This window comes from Eleginops maclovinus, chromosome 2 (genome assembly GCF_036324505.1).
Source record: "Eleginops maclovinus isolate JMC-PN-2008 ecotype Puerto Natales chromosome 2, JC_Emac_rtc_rv5, whole genome shotgun sequence".
Lineage (NCBI taxonomy): Eukaryota > Metazoa > Chordata > Actinopteri > Perciformes > Eleginopidae > Eleginops > Eleginops maclovinus.
The window spans coordinates 17,668,905-17,685,070 of NC_086350.1; positions in this window are offsets into that span (position 1 = coordinate 17,668,905).

Sequence of the window (16,166 nt, forward strand, 5' to 3'; positions counted from 1 at the left end):
TTAAATCCCGGGAGAGGAGGGGCGATCAGCTGTCATCCTCACACTCTGGCTGGTTTGAATCCCCGCAACGAGTAAATAATAAACCGACGTAGATTAAAATCTGTGAATCCTCCATGGTGGCGAAGCAGGCGAGTTTTTTGACGGAAATGCTCAGATGTGATTGCCCGATTTACGATCCAGGGAGCAGATGCCCATGTGCTCCAGTATCTCACGGCAGGTGCTTTTCCCCAAAACCTCCCGAAGTAGCTGCTTTGTCCGAGTCCACCGTGCGTGCACGAAAGAACCCAAGTAAATAAACGCCACCGGATTAAACTAATGAACACTGATATGTGTCGCTAGCGGCGATGCACTGCCAAGTGTTGTTATTCTGTCATGAGCCTTTTTCCCTTTAAAACGCCGCAATAGCATCGTCCAACCCGCTTGTTACCGCGCGCAGGGGGATAAAACAGTTGAGCTTCAGGAAGAGACTCGCGGAGAAACCAGCAACAAGCAGTGATGTAACCAGGACAGAACATGGTTTTGTTTTGCTACAAAGAAACGCGTAAGGGTATCTGCTTTCACTGCACAGCTCAGTACGCCCATCAATTGAGCATCTTAACGGTGCGGAGCAACCTAACCTGGGCGGATGAAGAATGACAAATCCAGCGTCCAATTAAAGCGCTGGAAAAGGAACAGAGAAGGCGGGATGACAACGCTTGCCCTCACCGTTGCTTGGTAGTACTGGTGTGATCCATTATCCAATAGCTGAAGCCTGAAACTGTCAAGCTCTCCCATTGTGCCATTTTCGCCATCATTTAAGTATACTAATTTGATAAACAATGATTATTCGTGTTTCGGGTAATATAAATACAATGACACTACAGTAATAGGATAAGGATAAATACTTGCTTTGTGTCAGTGTTCAGGCACCCATCTAAACACTTAGGCCTACTTAATAATATAATGGGTATTAAAACAATCATTCCTCGTAGACCTCTTACATAATCGTTGGATTCTTAGCTGATAGTGATCATGTTGATATTTTAATATGTTTCAAAAATTAAATAAAATAGATGCTTTTTGCTAAACAGAACAGATTGCCAGTTTTTTTTTTTCATTGTTTCATTTTATTTAGTCTGATATTTAAAGAAGAGTTAAAGTTATTCTTTAAATGTATCATTTCTATTTGGCTTGAATGAAATTCCTTATAATGGCTTAAACAGCTCGTTACAAAGCAATTGCACATAATGTAGCCTGCATGTGTTAGTGATGACACCATGCAGACGCACTTAGGATGCGCACTTGGCTGCCATCGTCTGGTCAATGATAAAAGAGCAATGATTAGATGAAGGTAACAGAGTCTTTAGTCTTCATAACAAAAAGCAAAGTTGATTCTGTTTTCATTTTAAAGACACCAAATTCTCAAGTAGAGAAATGACATGTTATACAACAACTTCACATTGCTCTGACTACTTTTCAATTACAATATTATGTAGTCCAGTGATATTAATTCACTTTTTACTTACAAATTGATCCAATTGGCCTTTTAAAAACTTGTACTTGTCACAGCAGGAAAACAGGTGGAAGTCATCTTTAATGATAGCTTTCCACCAGTACCCAGACACTGATACAGAGCCATTGTTAACGTTATCAATTCTATGTGTGCTTTTCCAGGTCCAAATTAAACTGTCCTTTGGAGGGGACGAAATTATTACCATTCAAATTTATTTGCAAAGGTTTCTAATAAGAACCCTGCTCAGGTTGATGGGTTGTTTGCCAAGTAATAAACTAAGGATAAGCAGGTTCTGAGTTTGAAATGTGCTCACACTTGACTAGTGAAAAGGCATTTATTATAGTAATAAAATAATAATAATAATAGTAGGCATGCATAATAAATAAAAAAACACAAAAAATAGAAAACCCACATTTTGGAAGTACTACACACAATAAAGTGCAAACAAGAAATAATACAGCAGCTCAAAGCTGTACAAAAGACACATCTGAATCAATTATGGGTGGTGATGACAACTACATTTTGAAAAACTATTGCGTCTCTAAGTTTAAGTCACAGTATGAATAATGTTTGACAGTAAGTGTTGTATCATCTGTTTGTATAAAATGGTTACAATTAGTATAGTATATGCTGTATAGTTATTGTTTGGTATGGAGATTCGTACATTGAGAATAACACAAAGGTATATATTGTCCCCTTCCGTGACAGGAGAATTCAGATTTAACAATAGATCGGGAAAGATTGGAAGTATGTTCTGTCTACACACACCCACGCAGTCCTGAGTGAGGCAGATTGGGTTAATATACCTGTGGGGTTGAGTCGTGTGTGTAGGCTTTGATATAAAAATACAAGAACAGATTAAAAAACAAACATGATGTGTGAATGTAGAGTATCATTTGCTATAGGCTGACATGGATCAAACATGTGGTTTATCCCCAGTTTAATAGAAGTCCAATCATCCCGCCGAAGCTATGATAAGCGATTGATGCCATTGTGAATCAAGATGAAGGATCAAAGGGCAGGAAACCTGGACTTACAAGAATATGACCTCAATTTAGTTTGTCCCAGCTGTGCCTTCCGCATCAGTCAGACCACAAACCATAATCCTCTGTCTCTGTGGATTAATAATGTAATCTTCAGAGCAAACACTGAGCGTAAATGAAATGCTTAGGTATTCATCTGGGCCGTATTGAAATGAGTGCTTAGTAAACGACCTCAGCCAAACATCATTTTACGCAGAAACAAAAACGTCATGGCCTTCACCTTGCAGGGGCTGTTGCAGGGAACACTGAAGGTATTTCATCACTCAAGCCGGGTTTGAAAGTCACCAAATAGTTTAATGTGATGTTTTTTTGCCTTCTCTTTTATGGTTGCAGGACATCTTCATTTGATGGCCTGATTCTTTTTTTATGTTTGATCTTATGACTTCTTAGACTGAAGACAAAAACAAGTTTGTTGTTTACTTAGTGAGTGCACCCGATATTCTGTCTGCTTCTCTGTAAAAAAAAAAGTTTTAATCTAAGGGCAGACAAGCATCCAATGCACAGAAGGAAACTGCACACTTTTAACTTACATTTAAGCTAAAAAGAAAGTTAGAAAAAAATGCATAGGGCCCATTTATTGGCAAGATGCATGGGGAGGAAGAAACTGGCTACAATAATATTAGCTGAAAAATTCTCAGTCTTTTTCCGGTTACAATTTAACTAATGCCGTTTCCCCTGTCTGTCTCCTCAGTATTTCATGCCTGCAGAAGAATTTGGCACCTTTAGGAACAACCTGCCGGGGATGACCACGCTTGAATGAATCCAAGAGGAGGCGGTGTGCAGTGGGATGATACGGACAGAGAGGGTGTTCAAGGAGGGGACTGATAAAAGGGAAGGGGAGCTGCTGTGTCCTGGGGTTCTACAGAGACAAAGCCCTCAGGGAGGAGTGAGTACCCGGCGGCCGTGAAAGGTGTCAAAGTGTGGCTGAAGTCATGATACTACTGAGCACAGCCGAAGGGAAAGGCATCACTCGGGACTTGGTATGCAGAGAACATCATCTCTGATGTGTGATGGTGTTTGATATTTGAACAGCGAAGATGTTATGCAGACAAGCAGCAGAGGAGAAACTGACCTCAAAACAAGGCTGCCGCAGATTTGATAAGCACGTCATCTGATCTTGCAGCTCTTTAAAATGTCTCTCCTTTTATTAATCCAACATCTGCCTTGTCTGTCTCTATCTTTGCTGTCTGAATTTCCTTCAGCCTTCTTTAGTCGCTTTAAAATGCATCCTTCCTCCGACTCCTCCAACCTTCCCTTTTCCCAGCGAGCACAGCAGCTCAACAGACTTTGACATGAGGTCTGAGCTAAAATGTCACAGGGATTAAGGGATTTTTGCCTCCTGCATCCCTCCGGATAAGTTCTGCCCATGCCCTCTGTGGCTGTGCCTCATCTTCCCTAAAACAGGTGTGGAGTGCCATTTCTTTCTGCTCCGCTGTGCCCTATTGAATTTCCTACTGGGGATATAACAATCCTCCATGTTTACAGATGAGTAAGGAGGGGAATACGATATTGGTTGGGGTTAGGTGAACAGATGAGGAGGAATGAGGTGAAAAGAGAAGTGGAGATGCAGCAAGAGAAATTGAAAGGGAGCAAGGATCAGGGGAGAGGAGAAGGAAGGAATGGCAAATGTTTTTTTAAATATTTGGTTAAACAGGAATAAATGGTGTATTTGTCACCCACAAATCCAGGCAAATCCTCAAAGTAGGTTTACATTTGTTTTAAAAGTTATAGTATTACAAGTTTGAGAAGTTGACTTTTATCATTTCTGCATTCAGCCCCTGCCCAGCATCCCACACAGACACACCAAAGACAGACAGATGCACTCCTCTGCAGCTGTTTCATCCAAATACGGTTTGACAGATCTAAAAATTAGATCTCTCCAGAGATGTTCAGCTCAGACGGAGCATTTAACATCACATAAGCTACAGCTGCTGGTTGTATTAAACAGCATTCTGCAGGGTTTTCTGACTGGGTCTTCAAAAAGTTTTAGCAACAATCCCACACACACTCACCAGTCCAACTTAACCTTTTGTAGATCTGCAGTTTCTGAAATGTTTTATTTCTCAAAAATATTGTCAGTGGTGTTGTTGGGCACTGCTATAGTGAATTAAACAGCAAGCTACATTCCCATTTAAACAGTTGAAGTGTTAACTGTGAACAACACAACAGTAAAAATAGCTCTGCTGTCTTATATTAGCTGTAACAATTTTAAAATGTGACTGCTGCAGTTTCCTTAGCTGTGGCATGTTTGTTATGAGGATACTGTCAAAAGACATCACGCTGTATGATGTACCACGTATGATTTCTTTGCCTTTTTCTAAAAGGCATAGACTGCATTCATCACAAAGCTACTGAGGAATCTCAAACAACTAACACCAGAGCCTGTCTTTCACCAAGAGTGAATATCCATGCTTGGCCTCTTTCTCAGTTTCAATGCTGACAAAATAAAATTCCACCAACTCATTCATTATGATTTGTGCTGTGAGAATGCGCTAAGAGAGAAATCTAGGTCATTTCTTCATCATTAGTATGCCAGCCAGGTGTAGCGCAAAGAGGATTAGAGGCAAGTAATGCCAATGAGGCTCGCTCTCTATGTCTCTCACGTCTTTCTCTGCCTCTTCCTGTCTCTCAATCCAAACAATCACACTTAAGTGCTTCCTGCTGTTATGTCAAGAGCATATACACGACAGCTACTACAGACTAGGGATAAAACATTTATTCATTACTCAGCTTCGATAATGAGATTTTTCAAGATCATTGAACAAGGAATATTAACTAAATATTGTAATGGGAGCGGAAATCCTAAAAGTCAGGGCTCACACATGGGTGCTTCAACTGTGTAACCTGTTAATGCTCCTCAGGGGAGGTGAAATATTAATATATCAGATTTAATCTAAAAATATAAGTAGGAACCATGACGTCATTGTGGAAAATACTGGAAAAGGAAATATACAACATGAGCCACAGAAAGCCACTTTATCAGTTATCTGGATAGCCTCTGTTAGCTAATATGACATTCAGAAATGTCGATGTTAATTTCAATAAGTCTCATAATATTTTTGGGACAAATGTACCAATGGCTCAAGTCTTAGGCCTACATGAACTACTGTTGGGTTTACCTTTAACAACTTGATCAGCTTTTTCAAGGATGCAAATAAATGTAAATCAAATCAATTCAGGATTTTGGACATTGTATGCCATAGTTTAATAAAATAACAGAAAATACTATTGAAAAGATTATTTACTTACAAAATGAACAATTACAAAAGTAACAGTGTACTCACAACGTCTTTATGTAGCCACTGACCAACGGGTTCACTGAGGGAGCTGTTGATTCTTGATTTCTGTGGTTTGATTCGATGTTCCTTCCTTTACATTGGCTAATTCTGGAAATAACAAGTTGAATTCATGTCATTGATCCTAAATCTAATCCTATAATTTGGCGTTTACCTAAAGGGAGTTTCTGCCGGAGATTCATGTTGCTGATGGTAACTGAGCTAGCAATATAATTAGGCAGTAGCTACTCTTAACAATCTCCGAACTAGGAAGCAAACAGTATTCAATACTGGTTTAAGAAATGTTGTCTTGTGGATGATCTTGATCACCACACTGTAGTTGAGTGCTTAAAAAGCAAACAACAGCTCACAGCCTAAATGGCACCGAATAGCCAGTCCAAACAAGGTCACATACCAACAAATAACACTATTACTCTTCGTCATTTTTGTGATTTCTTTTAAACTATTTCAACTTGCATTTTAAATGATACAGTAAGCTCTTTCGCGAAATAATATTTGGTGTCAATAATACAATATTATAAATAGTACCAACAACCTAATAGTACAATAATATATGGGAAATATTAGTGATGTAGTGACCCAGCTCAGGACAGCTTGGGCCGGCAAACCAAGGACAGATCAAAGCTTATTTGTCCAGCGACAGGACACAGTAGTGCTCCAGCCTTGGCAGGAACTCACTATATGAAGGGTTTGGATGAAGAACATCACAAGAGGAGATTTTGGGCTGGAAGCAGTTGAACCAGAAACCTGGAGCACAGACTAAATCTGTAAGAAAGTAAAGGCTTTTCTAATACAAGTAAGTTTTGTTGTCTGTTAGACCTGTTTCCTGAAATAATAGAGCCAGGGGGGAGTGGGCAAAAAATAGTTTTTGCAATTTGCCATGGTGTTTGCTGTTACAAAAAGAAACAGACAGAGATCAAGGACAGAGGGGGAGAGGAAGGAAGGTAAATAGATATTTTTGTGTTCCACCTACAGTGAGACAGCAATCTGTTCAGCACTTTGTAGCTTACAGTCACTTGCTCCTCCTTTAAACTGTAAAGTTACACTTTCAAAGCGTTTGCTGTGGTCCCACAAAAACAACTTCCTTTAGTCAGAGTCAAAGCTTCCAGAACTAATTAGTTCAGTAACCCCAACATGTGGTGTCTTTGCAGCAAGAAGCTAAATTTCCATTTTCCATTCAGAGACTAATCTTCTGGTTAATTGTTCCTTTCGCTTGTGATGTCACATTTACATGGGGAAACCAGGCTGTTGCTGAAAAAATCTGTATTTTGATACAAGCTTGTAAATATGGCCATGATCATGCGCACTGAGTTTTCAGTTTATTTTTGTGTATTGAATTTTCTCAAGTAGGAACACTGAGTGATACCTTTTTTAAATACAAGAATTGATAGAGCTCAGAGTCCCTTGCATAAGGCTTTGAACAGCTGTAATGTATGTAATCTTTTTTCTTCAGCCTCTGGTAACATGGAAACATCATCTGTAGGCAAAGGTAGCAATACACATCAATCCAAAGCTTATACACACACAAGCTGAAAGAAAGACATGGGGACAGGGAACTAGAGAGCAACCTGACTCCAAAGTACCAGAGGAAGAGCACAGTTCATCAGTGGTACGAACACAATGCTTTATCTCACACAGTGTGAATTACCTTTTTAATTGGATCTTTGTTGAGTCTGGCAAAGGCAAAGGGCTATTGTAGTCACTGTTGAAAGGCATATGATAGAGCAAGGTAGGGGCACAGGGCTAGCAGAATTAGGGAAGACTCTTTCAATCTTTTTTGATGTGCATTTTTGGATACACAAGCCCAATTACCACTAAGACAGAGCACCTGCACGCAATCACTCGTGTGCACATTTAGAGAGGATGGTTAGGACTATTCCTTACTTCTCCTTTCTGTTGGGGGCAATATAAAATGACTATTTTCTGCCATATCTGTCATCTCACATTCCTTATTGTGTATGTTTTAACCAGGCATACATCGGATCCACCTTAACGTCATCATAATGGAAGAAGATCTCCTCCAGTCCACTGGGGGCAGAGTGCAGCAGATGGAACGGCAGATGGGCCAGGTGATATCGATGTCAGATATGCAAATGTACTCCTCATCCACCTCCACCTTTACCACCTCCACAAGCTCCACCAAGCTGCAAAAAGTCTCCCTGGAGGACCATGGAAGGTAGGAATTATCCACCAAGATCAACTTGTTTTTCTTGATCTGTCATGCTTGCCAATATAACCATTTTTAACTGTGAGACATAGAGACATCAATTTATTAAGCAAAAGTGGCCCAATTGATGAAAGTAAGAGCGTCAAAATAGTAGCTTTAAAATGTATTTCCACTTTGCATAACAGTGCTTTTTATGTTTGAAACTTTTCAATTATGTCAGGCTGCAATTAGAAACTTCTGGCCAAATACCTACCAATATTATGGCGAATTAACTACATTATTTATGTACTTTAGTGCAACAAAAACACACTCAAAGTCATAATGATAATATCAAATTTGCATGTGAGGCAGATTTGCATAGCTTGCCTGTTTGTACATGATTATGATGTCCTTTATGCTCCCTCAGAGCACTCTGGGGCCCAGCTTAAGACCTCGGATGTGGAGGAGTCCTTCAGCCAGGTACAGAAATCCATGCAGATCCCGAGGGAGAGTCTGTCACAGATTTTGATGAGAAGCTGCGCCCCATCATTGCCCAAGAGGGTGAGGTGATCCCACTCGCTTGAAATTTAAAGAAATGCCCTTTGCGTCCCCTAATATCCCTCTTCACATTGCATTATTAACAACTGTGGGCCCTTGAGACTATACGAGAGCTAATTTTAGTTCCTTACTCATAGTTTGCCTAGAAACTCCAGATGACACGAGCAAGAGAAGTCAAAGTTTTTTTTGTTTCTATGTGTAAACTTGAGATTTCGCTCTCTGGGTGAAGGTAGTTTTAATTTTCTCTGATCAATGTCCAGAATAAGACCCCCACAAAGCTAAAAGATACTTTGATAGAGTTTGTAAAAGGAAAAAAGCTTTTGCTGCTTCTGTTGAATACTAATGACTTCTGCATAAACTGCAGAAGTTTGAGCCCAACTCACCCTGGCTCTACCTGAATTATAGATTAAGACACTTCAGTCACAATATGCAGAACACTGCGGAGTAGCCATAGAATCAGCATTCATGGGACGACCTTAAACTCACTGGTACTAATAAAGGAAAACAGGAAAAGATAGGGGCATTCGGTCCAATATTCCCTGATTCTAGTTAATGTTGTTATGTGTGTTAACAACATTAACTATGTTTTAAAGAGAGGAGTAACAGTACTAACTCTGTTGCTCACTTATCTCGAGCAGATTACATGCATTAACCTGATCTGTCTGATAAGATAGGTTACGATGCTCTGTTCAAGGCCAAGGTGACGGGGAATCCTCAGCCCAGCGGACGCCCCCTGTCTGACACTACAAAATATTTTGATGACAAGAAAAACATTCAGCATATACTCGTGCTTTGTCACTAAAACTGCACAGCTCACAGAGTTCTTCAGCTATTAAAGGATCTCGCTGACTCCTGAAATCAAACCCAAGACATTGGTTTAACACTGGTCCTGATACAAATATGAGGTTTGTCTTGAACACCCATCTATATTGAGTCTCCTCAGTTTTCTCCATTGTGTAGTTTCATATGACGTTAGTCCTTAGTAAATTAGTCAGCTTTATGTTTGTGTTATTTAAGTCTTATAACACAATAAACAATAGTAGCATACATCAAACCTTTTTCTGGTTGCTTCATTGGTGGCATATGACCTAAAAACAACAACCTTATTAAATATTTGACAAATCCATTACCTCAGTCCAAACATGCTAATCAATTATCTAAAATGTATGATTAGAGCTCCATTATCTTCTACTACCTATAAGCAATTCAATTAAAAACTCCACAAGTAAATCTTTTTGCGTTTTCCTAGATACTGTGGCACATTTTTTAAAAGGTGTTTGACCACACCACACTGCTCTAAGTCCTGCAGCTCTGTGCAGCCTTTCCTTTATCGGAGGGGCTCTGCCATCTTGGTTCTCTCAACTTAGACGGCACACCATGCATCATGAGGAAAAGTAGGGAGAAAGAAAAAAAACTCTCTGTGATCCTTTTATCTATAACCACTCTGGAGTGGATTTAGCACTTTCTCTGTACCAGCCTCGGAGCTTAAGTGAAGCTTAAATAGCTATTATAAAGCAATTAACTTGTGGGTGCTGACATATGCATCTCCCCCTGCCATCTGTTTCTCTGGTGAGGGATGACTGTTAAGTTGAGGCGCTAAATGTTTACTGGGTATTCCCAGCATGGCACTGCCTCCTTCTGCTGCTCATAAGTACTGCAGTGGGATTTAAAGTGACCCGACATTGCGATGACAGTATGACAGTTTTAGATCATCCAGTGAGCAACAAGCAAGCAATTTCCATGTAATTTATGTCACCTGTATGTAACGAATTCTCTCCATTTCAGTTAAAAAACCCTGACCCTGGAGGATGCTGATGTCTATAAATGCATTGCCGTCGAAAAGCATGGAGAAGCCACCTATTCTGTATCTCTCATTGTTACAGACAGTGAGTTTATCATGTATTATGTAAACTTTTCTTAGTCCCGATAGTTATTTATGTCTTCAGCTTAATTTAAATGCTCAGTGCCTCAGGTTAAGATGATCTGTTTTTCATCCCAGATCCAGCGCTGGACTTCAAAAAGATGCTGAAGAAGCGGTACGAACACAAGCCTGCTGTCTAATACTATCCCTGACACTCCTAAAACCTGTCATGGTATGATGGGGCTTCTCATAGATCTATTTCTGGCACACATCCAGAAATATCTACAGCATGAGATCTAAAGAGGTGCACTGTGTACCATGTTTGCCTGTAGGGGCAGATGCTACTGAGCCATCATTGCACAAATTCATAGTGTTAGAGACACAGTACATGGCATAAAATCCCTTGAACAATTGTTGTTTTGGCATGTAAACACACATGCATAGTTGATACCTCCATGTGCAATTATGTGGGGAAGAGGAAGAAGAAGAAGCAACCTACAGAGGAGGACATGCTGAAGATCCTGGCTGGAGCCGACGAGAGGATCTGCGCCGAGCATGGCTTCACCGACTTCAGAGGCATCCTCAAGAAGTGGAAGGAGATAAAGAGGAAAGTGGAGCTGGAGTTAGACCTGTCATACAGAAGCTTGTCTGGTACTGCAGGATCACATATAAGGAAGAAAAGGTTTTGGATGTAAAACAGCTAAAAATAGAGAAGAACTGAAAAGGGGGGGGGAAACTGTAATGTCTCACAGCACAGCCATGGCAACAAAGGGTTGTCGCATAGCAACACAAAAGTCAACTTGGTGTGTTTGAAAAAAAAGGTGTGATTATTTATTTTCCAGATTGTACTTGTGTTGAAGCCCCTAGAGGACATCACTGCCAAAGCTGACACCAACATCGTCTTCTACACCATCTTGGAACTAGAAGATCCAAACATCAGGATGCAGTGGTTTCTAGAACTGACATGCCTGCATGTTGAGAATAAAGTTTCTATATACAAAAGTGTTTCTTCTATCCCAAAAAACTTGCGTCCCCTTTCATCTTAGCATTTTGTTTACAATTCAGGGCGCAGAGCTGCTGCGGATCCAGTACTCTCATGGGAAATACGAAGTGGAACAGATGGAAACCAGCGTGAGCCTCAGTGACACGGGCACCTACACTCTGCAGGTTGCAGACAAGAGACTGTCAGCCAAGCTTAACGTCATAGGCAAGTACAGAATGAGACTCAAGTCTTTCCAACTGCTCGTAACTCCGAGAGACAAGGTCCTCATTGACTAAATTACCTCAGTGTCACTTTCTCTTTTTGTTTGTTTGTTTAACAGATAGGAACATGTTTTATTCAGGCATAATGGCCATACATGCATATCGGATGTTCTTTACTGTCAGTTCTTTGTCTTGTCTCACATCTCTCATCCCATTTACTGGATAGCAGAAATGTTTTTGTTTTTTCATGATCAATCAGCGATTGCTTTCTCTCCCTTAAGGGACTTTTTTGTCATCGCATCTTTCAGACAATTATTGCCAGACATCTTTTGTAGCTTACAATTCCTACTATTTGGCATGGCTTCCTCCCTAGTGAAGTGTTAACAAGATTAAGTATATAATATACTTGGAACGAGGATGTCTTTTTCACTCGTTCCTGTCCTTCAGATGGACCTCTGAAATTCCTGTCTTACTTTGATCCGATGTCCGCCTGTCTAAGAAGACGGATGCACCTCTCATCTGGAAGGTTTGTACGTGACTCAGAAAGACATTTTTCCATAAGCATATGATATGTTTGCTCTCTTGGAGCAGGAGTTTTTGACAGCTAGGAAATTAAAGTAACACACAAATGTACTGACAACATTACAGGAAATCATGTAAAAAAGGGAAATACACTACTGAAAAGGAATTTTGAAACTGTTTTCCCAGAAGTGTTGGTGTTTTGGCAGGTAAAGGGAAAGGAAGTGAGAAGACACGAAAAGTTTGACGTGTCCCTGTCCGAGGATGGTCTGACCTACACCCAGGAGATTAAGGCTGTGAAAGTCAGTGACACTGGAGACTAAACCATCAGACCTCACTGGCACTGTGCCACTTTTAAGATAACGTAGGGCCTCGTATTTTAGGGCAAAACTTTTTGTTATGCTTTGTTTTTTCCCTGAAGGCCTGCATCTTCCTGTTTTTAGTGGAGCTAGCATTTCTAAAGAAACAAACTCCCCCCTTCACAATCGCTGGAGATGAGCAGTTACTGCCTTGGTTTCGTCCCCTGCGATTAGAGGCATGGTTTCTTCATAGCTGTGCCTAACAAGTTCATCTTCCCTCTATCATCCAAATGAAGACGTATGGATAGCATAATAAATCCTCCCTCCTAGTGATGAGTTGAAAGTAATCCAAGAAATTCCCTCCTCACAACAAGCTCATTTATTACTCCTGTGTCTAACAAGATGCTTACTTGCCTAAGGTGCAAGCTGGAGCATGTAAATATCTTCACAAGGACATGTGGCTGTCCTCTGGGGTTGCAGGAACAGAAGCATAGTAATTGAGGTTCAGTTAATTAAGGTTATTCATGAGAAGACTGTATATTTCTTGTTATTTCACTATAAGTCATGTAACAAGAGCTGCTGTATGTGTTCAGACTGAATATAAAAGAAGAAAAAGTGGATACAAAATCCAAGTCTCCACCTCCAAGGACATGCATATCTGCCGGCTGAAAGACGGGTTTGATATCACAACAAGCCGTCGCTGTTGCTACATCATGCGCGAGGGGAAGAGGGCAGAGGTCATCTGCACACAGGACAACGACGCACACCAATATGTCACACGCTTCCAATCTGACCGTAGATGGTACTGATTTCTTTCCATCTAAAGTATTTTTTTTCATTAAGTTCTAATATTTCAACATTAGTTACGAATAGGAAATAATTAAGTTGTTTTCTCCTTGTGTGTTGCCAGGGCGTTTTGCCTCAATGAAGAGCGGTATGTTAGATCATTAGTGTCCTACATGCTCCCCTGCAGAGCTGTGTGTTGTCCTTGATGATGAGAAGGTAGACGGAGTCTGACTGAAAGTTAGAGAGGAAGTAAGAGGTGACATGGGATGGTACAAAAGGGTTAACATTCTCAACTCAAATTCTACTTGTCAAATTTGAAATCATTTAGGTTAGATTTCAATCAAATTAGGTAAAAACATCCATGAAAATGGCCATGCAAACATCAGCATAAGCAAAACAGTATAGCATTGCAGAGCATAATTGTACTTTTTTGGTTGTGTAAAAGGGATATTGCAACATTTTAATGAAATCATAAAGGAGTTGTTTTATTCAAGTTCTATTACCCTAACAATAGCTTTTCTCTTCTCTTCGTCGTTGTCCCTTTGTATGTTGTGTCTTACAGATAAGGATGACAAAGGTCTGTTGGAGAGCCTGACCAAGCAGGCAAACAAAGAGAAGTTGATTCGGTAAGAAGCCTGCTTCAGATGTCGCCTCTACAGATTCACTTTGATTGACCATTGACCTTAAGCTACATGCTCTGTAGCCTCTAACTGACTTTAGCTGTGGTTAGACTTTAAGAAATTAGAAATCTATTAATCATACAAAACATTTGTTTAATTTATTTTTGTTTACAATGCTGTTTATTTCCCATCTTCCAACTTGCTTCAGCCAAGTTTTTCCAGCTTTGGTAATGCAACAAATGACCACTAGATGTCATGCCTGCTCCCATCCTTGTGTAGTCATTCTGCTCCAGGAGCGGATTATTGTTGATGTGCTGGAGGGATTTGTACTCAATTGTCAGCTCACTCAAAGGTCATCCTTTCTCTCTAAATCACAAAACACAACTGTATTCTATTCTATTATAACTATATAAAAGTTGACGTTCATCTTTTCTCAAGGGTTCACGGTTTTTGCCCAAATACAGTTAACAAGGCCACATTCCATGTCAGCAGTTGTGTCTGTGCATAACATTATCATATGTCATGCAGTGTATTCATTTCAGAGCCCCTTTGAGGCTGAGGTGGGGTTGAGAGCAGTAGGGCACACTGCCAATCATGCAACTAGCTTAAATCCTACTTCCCTTAGAGGTGTCCTAATGGTTAGGTTTGTTACAGTGACAGGCTGACCCTGAGATTGAATCCAGACTACAACCTCTGGCCTCGTCCTCGTCATTTTCCCCTGAAGAATTCCACTATGGATGATTGGGTAAAAAACACATAAAAGCATATATGTTAGACAAACACTGAGATGATTTAACCCTAAACCAATAACTTGCCACTGTGCATATAATGCTTCCCAAAGTATAAAGACAGTGTCACTTCTTTTTTTGGCTCTGTCTAGACCATTGTTGGATTTAAAATAAAACAGTGAGAGTGAGGTGCGGGCTCCCAGCTTTGCAGTGAGCTTCTAAGCAGCTGTAACCCATTCTAGAAATCCACTTAATAATTGTAGGTGACAGGACACAACTGGAACATGTACAATAATTATATCAAGTGTATGCTTTGTTGTAAATGGGGGGAAAAAAACACCTCATTTTAAATATATAATCTAATATACTTCAGTAAGGTAATCATGCATTCTGTATTTAACAGTTATTGTCCTGTAGATTACTTATTTGTATGTAATAATATCCCTGCTGAGTCAGCCACCATCATCATCAACATTCAGGATTCAACCCTCAGCCCATGAGCATGTGGCCCCTACATTAACGTCAATTATACATTTATTCATTTTTAATTCATGAAAAGACCTATAGACTTGTTCAGTTTTAAAAACATGTATGCTTGTATGGAAAAACAGCCTGCTCGTTCAAAATGTCCCACTTATCTGTGTTTTTGGAAAGTAGTGATTTTTTACAAAAAGTAATCATTTATAGTAAGGTTAAAATGAAGTCATAACATTGAAATGTGGGATGGAAATAATACATTCTATACCTTGTTCATTCCTAAACCCTGGCTGCAGCCCTGCATGACTTCAGTGATGGCTCTCTCAGGTTAAAGAGGCCTCTATGGGCGTTGTCTCTGAGTGGTCTGCTGCTCCTTCAGAGAGTGAATGAGGTCCGGTAAGGATCTGCCAAACACACACAGAGGCCCTCTCCAGCCTGACGTCACTGTGCTGGCTCACACACACTCCATTTCTATACAGAGACCAGGGGACTGCCAGTGTCTAGCTGCTAGGTTCAAATCAATTAAGCACCAAGGGGCTAACCTACGTCACCGGTACCTTCCTCCGCCTCACTGCTCGGCTACGGCACAATAAGGTGGAACGAGTTTAACCCGAAAGCCTGAATAGAAAGAAACTAAAAGCTGCTATACCCAAAGGGAAGTATATACAGCTTATTAAATAGATTCATGATGAAACGTGTTTTCCAAATCAGAACTTGAATGAGGAAATATTTTATAACACTTAAATATTTCTGCTTCATTTCATCTGATGTTATTTGAGTGGAAGGAAATGTCACCAAGCTGGTTTTATTAGGGCCATTACAGACATGTCTCATTTTCATAGAAGACTGGAGTTCTTTGATGGTTAGACCTTGGCTGTGAATGAATGGGACGCTTTTGTAGAGAACTGGCATGGCTCCTACAGGAAAAAACTATCAGATGTGATGTGTGTGGTGCATTAAAAAAGAGAATACAAGCAAACGGAACAAGAAAATGCAAGAGGAAGTATTGCAGTCTGGATTGGTTTCCACAGTTAAAGCCTGTTTGAAAGGACATTTTCCACCTCGACCAGACAAAAGAGAGCAGCAGCGCAGAACTCGCTGCTCTCCTGCACTCCTCTCTGCCCTAATGGCACTTTAG